Consider the following 8,534-nt stretch of genomic DNA (forward strand, 5'->3'; position numbering starts at 1 on the left):
TATAATAAAGTGAACTTTTTTGCGAAACATACTGAACAAATTTAAAATACACAAAATGAACATTTTATAGTATACATTGAACAATTTCTTAATATACGATGAACAAAATTTAAATGCACAATGAACAATTTTATAAAATACAATGAACATTTTTGTAATATATGATGAACATTTTTATAATGCAAGGTGAACTATTTCATAATATACAATGAACATTTTCTTAATACAATGAAGATTTTTGTAATACGTGGTGAACTTTTAATAGAACTAGATGATACCCCGCGCGTTGCTGTGGAACATTTTAAGCAATAACATTAGAGTATGTTAGCTACATGTAGCTTATTCTTTTTCTAAACATGGTAGCATGAAACATGAGAGATAAATGATCAGTAATTATAATTATTACTATACAACAACAATTCCTGACGTTTTTTCATGTCTGACAAACATATGGAACTACTACATCCATAATCTGGCTAATTGAGAGCAATTAATCTTCACATCAATATGTCATCAGATATAACTATATACAAAGTTTGGACATATGAAGGTTCTGCTAGCCTTAAAGACTACATGTACATCTTGCAAAAAATATATGCTTGACAGATCTACAGGTGTCCTCACTTCAAGCTTTGTCTCAAGGTTCTGCTAGGCTAAAATGTTACATGTACATCCTGCAAAAAAAAGACACGCTTGATAGGTCTACATGCGTCCTTGCTCCAAGCATTCTCTATAATAGTGGGAAATATCTAGGCTATATGGTTAACTATAAATGTTAGATAAGTGAACAAATACAAATTGAGAGATAGGTACAGAAGGGAAAAAGCGATACAACCATATATTTATCAAGGAAAAGCCTAGATTCAACTAACTTGGTAGTATATTCAGCAGACTTAGCACATAAAAAAATAATCTTTTGGAAGGCATATATGTTGTCCTAATAGGCGAGAAATGACAGCTGACAATATAGTAATTAAAGCATAAACATGTATTACTAACATCAGTAACAAATTGACGGAAAATGAAAATCAGAATATCTTCACACAAACCGCAAAATCATAAATAGTTAGGTTCAACATCATGTGATTGGACAATACCGACGGTTGAAACATCAAGAATATTTACACCACGCAAGATCATTACTCACCTGGTTGTTTAAGTAATCATATCACGCATCTTCTAGACATTCAGATAACCCCAATAACAAACAATAGAGCAGTTTTCTGCGAGATCAAATTAGTTCCTTATCAAGGAAGCCATATAAAGTTATGAACCATTAAAAATGAAAGAACTAATTTACCGTGATAAACTTATGCACAAACGCAAAGCTAAAATAGTTGATGTTTCAGTTTCTGTCTAAGAAAGAAAGATAGAAGAAGCAGGATCGGTCATCGACCTACCAGATCGTACAATGGCCAAGAGACGTTCAGTCCTATCATGCGGAAACCACGCTGCTTGCTGAGCTGAGAGTCGCTAAGATCACTTCCACCGCATGTACCAAAAATATGGGAAACTCCAACGCTTTGGCTGCACTCAGAAAACAACCGAAACTCAGACCTTACCATACAGATCACCCCCCATAAGTATGATATAGCAGCAGCAGAGACTTCCTAACTGGTGAGCAAAGAGAAAAATAATAGATGTGGGTGGCCCAAGGAATAGGATCTGAGGGAGGCCGGGAAGAAAATGAATGGGGTTCTGGTAGTGGCATACATATTGTAAACAAAATAGACATCGCTCTTGCTATCCCCATATTACATATCTATTTTTAAAAATGTGGAGAAACATACTTCATATTTGCATCAACCTAATCTGCAGTTGATGCTTGGGTCCAAACAATTACATGTGCTGTAAACATTCATAAATAAAATTAATTATGAAATCAACATTTTGCCAAAGCCACGTACAATCATAAGGCACATAGGGAACATGTGGAGAACAAAATGGTAATTCAATGTCTGTTGGATCTGTAACAATGTCTTGCCTGAAAACAACATGGCGAGAAGTACAGTTCCATGGAAGTGTAGTTATCCTGGTTAGATCTGTAACAATATCTAGCCTGCAAACAACGTGAAGAGAAGTAGAATTCCACATAAGTGTAGTTATCCAAACCAAATAGCATATCAAGATGAGCGATAGTACTGGATCATCTATTATCATTCACCTTATAGGTTGGGGGGAGATGAACATGCATCCTGCAGTTTCAGTTCGTGCAAAAAAAAAAATCAATTCGAAATTGTAATCTATTAGGTCTGGAAGGGGATAAACTGCTCGCTCTCTCCTAGAAAAAAGGTAACTGCATAAATTTGGGGATTTGAGGATGGGATAACCAAGACAGGTATTCGTGGTCAATTTCCCCGTGTACCGCGAGCTCCTTGCGGTCGAGCTCGGCGGCGAGAGGTCATGGGAGGACCTTCTTCCCGTGTCTTGTAGTGCACTTGCTTGTGAAGGCACCTTGAATCATCGATGTCATATTTCTTTCTGCCTCACTTCGTGGATCTGGAGGAGGCAAAGCACGTGCCTCGTGGGTGCTTGCAGTCGAGCACGGATGAGGCGGCGGACCCAAGCAGTCGTGCTTGCAATTGCCGGTGGTATGGCGCTGCAGGAGAAGGAAAGGGGATGGAGAGGGACGAAGGAGAAAGAAGAGAGATGTGTGGTGGCCTGGTGGGGAGGGAGGGGGGGAGACGTACGACAGGAGAACATTGGTGGGCAGAGGGCGGTGGTGGGGATAGATACTGTAGATGCTGGTTATGACGGAAGAGGAGGCGATTAGGACGGAAGCGAAACCGATGCTGATGATGGGCTTGGGCTTCTTTCTTCTGTCTGGGAGTCGAGTCGATTGGGCTTCCATCGGTATTTAAGTTTGGAAAATGAAGCCCACAACACGCCACTTCTAAATGTCAACAAAAACTGGTTAAAAGGGTAAATAATTGATGATGTGGCACATTGCTGAGGTGGATAGGCTGCATGTTAAGAAAAATAGTTAGTGGGGATGAACTATTTAGATATTATAGATACCCAATAAAGAGAAGAAGAACAAAAACAGAAAATATAAAAGAAAAAGATGAAAGGGGAAAAAGGAACCCGAAAAAAATACCAGAACAAAAAAATTGAAAATTGGGCAAAACAGTGAAAAACTGGAAGCAAAAACCCATACAAGAAAAACGAAAAACAAAAACGCAAGAAACAAGGAAACAGAAGCTAGCCAAATCCATACGTGGGCTGGCCCATGTGGTGACTCGCTTCAGCGAAGGGTCGTCCTTTTGATGCCTACGGGAGTCAAATAGGATCTGCCACTATATCTCGCCTGAAGCTAGAATTTTTCTTTTTCTGAGAAATCTCGCCACCTTTATTCATTCAAGACAACTCACATAGGTACAAGGTGAATGAAATATGCCCTAGAGGCAATAATAAAGTTATTATTTATTTCCTTATATCATGATAAATGTTTATTATTCATGCTAGAATTGTATTAACCGGAAACATAATACATGTGTGAATACATAGACAAACAGTATGTCACTAGTATGCCTCTACTTGACTGGCTCGTTGAATCAAAGATGGTTAAGTTTCCTAGCCATAGACATGAGTTGTCATTTGATTAACGGGATCACATCATTAGAGAATGATGTTATTGACTTGACCCATTCCGTTAGCATAACACTTGATCGTTTAGTTTGTTGCTATTGCTTTCTTCATGACTTATACATGTTCCTATGACTATGAGATTATGCAACTCCTGTTTACCGGAGGAACACTTTGTGTGCTACCAAACGTCACAACGTAACTGGGTGATTATAAAGGTGCTCTACATCACTTAAGCCTTGCAAGCATTGCAACTAATGAGTTAGTTGCGGGATGATGTATTACGGAACGAGTAAAGAGACTTGCCAGTAACGAGATTGAACTAGGTATTGAGATACCGACGATCAAATCTCGGGCAAGTAACATACCGATGACAAAGGGAACAACGTATGTTGTTATGCGGTTTGACCGATAAAGATCTTCGTAGAATATGTAGGAGCCAATATGAGCATCCAGGTTCCGCTATTGGTTATTTATCGGAGACGTATCTCGGTCATGTCTACATAGTTCTCGAACCCGTAGAGTCCGCACGCTTAAAGTTCGATGACGGTTATATTATGAGTTTATGTGTTTTGATGTATCGAAGGAGTTCGGAGTCCCAAATGAGATCGGGGACATGACGAGGAGTCTCGAAATGGTCGAGACATAAAGATCGATATATTGGACGACTATATTCGGACATCGGAAAGGTTCCGAGTGATTCGGGTATTTTTGGGAGTACTAGGGAGTTACGGGAATCCGTATTGGGCCTTAATGGGCCATACGGGAAAGGAGAGAAAGGCCTCAAAGGGTGGCCGCACCCCTCCCCATGGGCTGGTCAGAATTGGACTAGGGAGGGGGACGCCCCCTTCCTTCCTTCTCCTTTTCCCTTCCCTTTCCTTCCCTCCTACTCCTACTACTTGGAAGGGCTCCTAGTTCTACTAGGAAAGGGGGAATCCTACTCCCGGTGGGAGTAGGACTCCCCTAGGGCGCGCCATAGAGAGGGTCGGCCCTCCCCCTCCTCCACTCCTTTATATACGGGGGCAGGGGGCACCCCAAAGACACAACAATTGATCTCTTGATCTCTTAGCCGTGTGCGGTGCCCCCCTCCACCATAATCCACCTCGGTCATATCGTAGCAGTGCTTAGGCGAAGCCCTGCGTCGGTAGAACATCATCATCGTCCCCTCGCCGTCGTGCTGACGAAACTCTCCCTCAACACTCGGTTGGATCGGAGTTCGAGGGACGTCATCGAGTTGAACGTGTGTAGAACTCGGAGGTGCCGTGCGTTCGGTACTTGATCGATCGGATCGTGAAGACGTACGACTACATCAACTGCGTTGTGCTAACGCTTCCGCAAACGGTCTACGAGGGTACGTAGACAACACTCTCCCCTCTTGTTGCTATGCATCACCATGATCTTGCGTGTGCGTAGGAAAATTTTGAAATTACTACGTTCCCCAACACAAGGTTTGGATTGTGAGGATTGCCCAACCAAACATGTCTACCTGTGCCTAGATTACAATCAAACTTGGCGAGATTGTGAGCCTCAAAATTAAAGTTCCTACGCTCATGAACAAAAGAGCAAGAAATAAAACTATTACAATGACTCAATATTTCATATACCAACGCAACACTGGGACCTCCTGTCCCCCTGGTGATATCATTCACTACCTCTTGACAGTCCGAGGCCACCCAAATATTCTGCATCGCAAGATCATCGGCCAATGCCAAGCATAAGTCTCCAAAGGCTTCACGGCAAGCATAAGTCTCCAAAGTCAAAGGATCGTTGATTCCTTGAAAAATAACCGTCGATGAACCCATATATTGGCCTTCCTGGTTTCGGCATACTGCCGCGACCGCTCCTCTGCGCCGGGATCTCACTACTGCTCCATCCATGTTAACCTTCACAATGCCACTTCGGGGTGGTAACCACCGCTTCGGTTGTGCAGGTGTAATAGTACGTGTTATTTCATGCTCCCTCGTGTCATTCAGGTGACCTAGCTCATCGATGTAGTTGTTGACAAACGAAGTAGTCTGTTGCGGACTCTGAAAGATTGATTCATACATGGCCTTCCACCTAGCATACCAAATGGACCACAGGATAATGACCATCCTCGTGAAATTAGCATGGTCCAACGTCTCGTGCAACTCAAACAACCAGATCCTTGCATTAGCCTCCAAGTTATCTGACATGTGGGAAACAAGTGTTTCATCAGCCAAGGCCCACACGCATCGGGACATAGTGCGTGCAATCAGAGCATGTCTCCATGAATCCTCACAACCACATAACGGACATGCGTCTTGTACTGCCATATTCCGCCTCTTTAAAACATCCGTTGTTGGTAGTGAATGACGGGAGAGTCTCCAAAGGAAAATTCCGACCTTCGACGGGATCTTTAATTACCACAAAGAGCACCATGATTTTTCGTCCCTCTTAGAATGAGATGATCCACTTCTTCCTTGCAGCCACTCCTCCCTCTGCAACTTAGTTTTAAGCAGAAATTTATAAGTTGAGCTCACACTAAATGTGCCCTTCTTATTTGGGTGCCAAGCCCAGAAGTCATCTATATTGCGAGTGCATACAAGAATCTTTAAAATAGTGTCAACATCAATTGGCAGAAAGACTATTTGGACCAGGGTCTCGTTCCATGAAGCTGTTGTCGGGGAAAGCAACTCAGAGACGTACCTTGGGGGATCCGCCAGGAGCAACGTGATGGGACATGGTGCCATCTCCTTCGTTATCCAATTATCGTCCCAAATGTCCATTGTTTGGCCATTACCAATCCAACGTATGATTTCGTGCTTGACTAGATCCTGCCCGACCAGGATAGCACTCCAAATCTGAGAAGGTCTAGATCCCAACTCAGCGCTGAGAATCATCATGTCTGGGTAGTAGGCTGCTTTAAGAATTCTTGCACTCAAACTTGTTGGTTCCTGTAGAAGCCTCCATGCTTTTCGTGCCAACAAAGCCAGATTAATAATCTCAAGGTCTCTAAAACCGAGATCTCCCAGGTGCTTTGGACGTGTCATCACATCCCAAGATACCCAAGCTGGTTTGCGTTCTCCCTGCTTACATCCCCACCAAAATTTTCTAATGATGGATCTGATATGATCACACAAACCTCTCGGGAGCTTAAAACATGACATAGAATAAACCGGGATAGCTTGTGCCACGGATTTAATAAGCACATCTTTTTCACCAGCAGACATGCATTTTCTCATCTAGCCATTTACCTTGTCCCACACCCTATCACTCATACATTTGAATGCCCCTTCTTTGAGTGGCCCACATCAGTTGGCATGCCCAGGTACCTGTCACTCAAAGATTCATTAGGAACTTGCAAGTAGCCTTTGACAGTGTTTCAAACTATCTCTGGACAACCCTTGCTAAAGAAGATTGAGGATTTTTCTTTGTTTATCCTCTGTCCGGATGCCCTGCAATAAGTATCCAATAGGTTTGACACTTCTTCTGCTCCATTAACACTGTTGGGGAATGCGGTATTTCAAAAAAATTCCTACGATCACGCAAGATCTATCTAGGAGATGCATAGCAACGAGAAGGGAGAGTGTGTCTACGTACCCTCGTAGACTGAAAGCGGAAGTGTTTAGTAACGCGGTTGATGTAGTCGAACGTCTTCGCGATCCAACTGATCCTAGCACCAAATGTACGGCACCTTCGCGTTTAGCACACATTCAGCACAATGACGTCCCTCGAGCTCTTGATCCAGTTGAGGACGAGGGAGAGTTTCGTCAGCACGATGGCGTGTTGACAGTGATGATGAAGTTACCGGCGCAGGGCTTCGCGTAAGCACTACAGCGATATGACCGAGGTGTGTAACTATGGAGGGGGCACCACACATGGCTAAGAGAAGACTTGGTGTGTGTTTGGGGTGCCCCCTCCCACATATATAAAGGAGGGGGGAGGCCGGCAGCCAGGGAAGAGGCGCGCCAGGTGTGGGGAGTCCTACTAGGACTCCCTAGTCCTAGTAGGATTCCCTCTCCTTTTTCCTTTTCCGGAGTAGCAAAAGGGGGAAAGAGAGAAGGAGTAGGAGAGGAAAGGGGGGGCGCCGCCCCCACCCCTTGTCCAATTCAGATTGGCAAGGGGGGCGCGCGCCACCTCCTGGCCGGCCCTCTCTCTTCTCCACTAAGGCCCATGTTGGCCCATTAACTTCCCAGGGGGGGTCTGATAACCCCCGGTACTCCGAAACTCATTCGAAACATCCCGAACCATTCCGGTGTCCGAATGTAACCTTCCAATATATGAATCTTTGCCTCCCAAAAATTTTGAGACTCCTCGTCATGTCCGTGATCTCATGCAGAACTCTAAAAAAACTTCGGTCATCAAATCACATAACTCATAATACAAATCGTCATCGAACATTAACCGTGCGAACCCTATGGGTTCGAGAACTATGTAGACATGACCGAGATACATCTCTGGTCAATAACCAATAGCGGAACCTGGATGCTCATATTGGCTCCTACATATTCTACGAAGATCTTTATCGGTCAAACCGCATAACAACATATGTTGCTCCCTTTGTCATCGGTATGTTACTTGCCCGAGATTCGATCGTCGCTATCATCATAGCTAGTTCAATCTCGTTACCGGCAAGTCTCTTTACTCGTTCTGTAATGCATCATCCCGCAACTAACCCATTAGTCACATTGCTTGCAAGGCTTATAGTGATGAGCATTACCGAGAGGACCCAGACATACCTCTCCGATACACGGAGTGACAAATCCTAATCTTGATCTATGCCAACTCAACAAACACCATCGGAGACACCTGTAGAATATCTTTATAATCACCCAGTTACGTTGTGACGTTTGATAGCACACAAGGTGTTCCTCCGGTATTCGAGAGTTGCATAATCTCATAGTCAGAGGAACATGTATAAGTCATGAAGAAAGTAATAGCAATAAAACTAAACGATCATTATGCTAAGATAACGGATGGGTCTTGTC

At 43.5% G+C, this 8,534-nt stretch overlaps 1 long non-coding RNA gene across 2 annotated transcripts; it reads right to left on the bottom strand.

Moving 5' to 3' along the window:
• Positions 1-379: 379 nt before the first annotated feature.
• Positions 380-2,695, bottom strand: LOC125544362 (uncharacterized). Of its 2 annotated transcripts, XR_015619089.1 has the most exons (6): positions 2,331-2,695; positions 2,165-2,195; positions 1,985-2,059; positions 1,401-1,527; positions 1,148-1,223; positions 380-674 (listed from the first exon to the last, which is right to left on the bottom strand). It is a non-coding gene; the product is annotated as an uncharacterized LOC125544362 (long non-coding RNA). The 2 variants fall into 2 exon arrangements; XR_015619088.1 differs by having other exon boundaries at positions 2,165-2,694.
• Positions 2,696-8,534: the final 5,839 nt, after the last annotated feature.

This window comes from Triticum urartu, chromosome 3A (genome assembly GCF_056163025.1).
Source record: "Triticum urartu cultivar PI428250 chromosome 3A, HENAU_Tu73, whole genome shotgun sequence".
Taxonomy (NCBI): domain Eukaryota; kingdom Viridiplantae; phylum Streptophyta; class Magnoliopsida; order Poales; family Poaceae; genus Triticum; species Triticum urartu.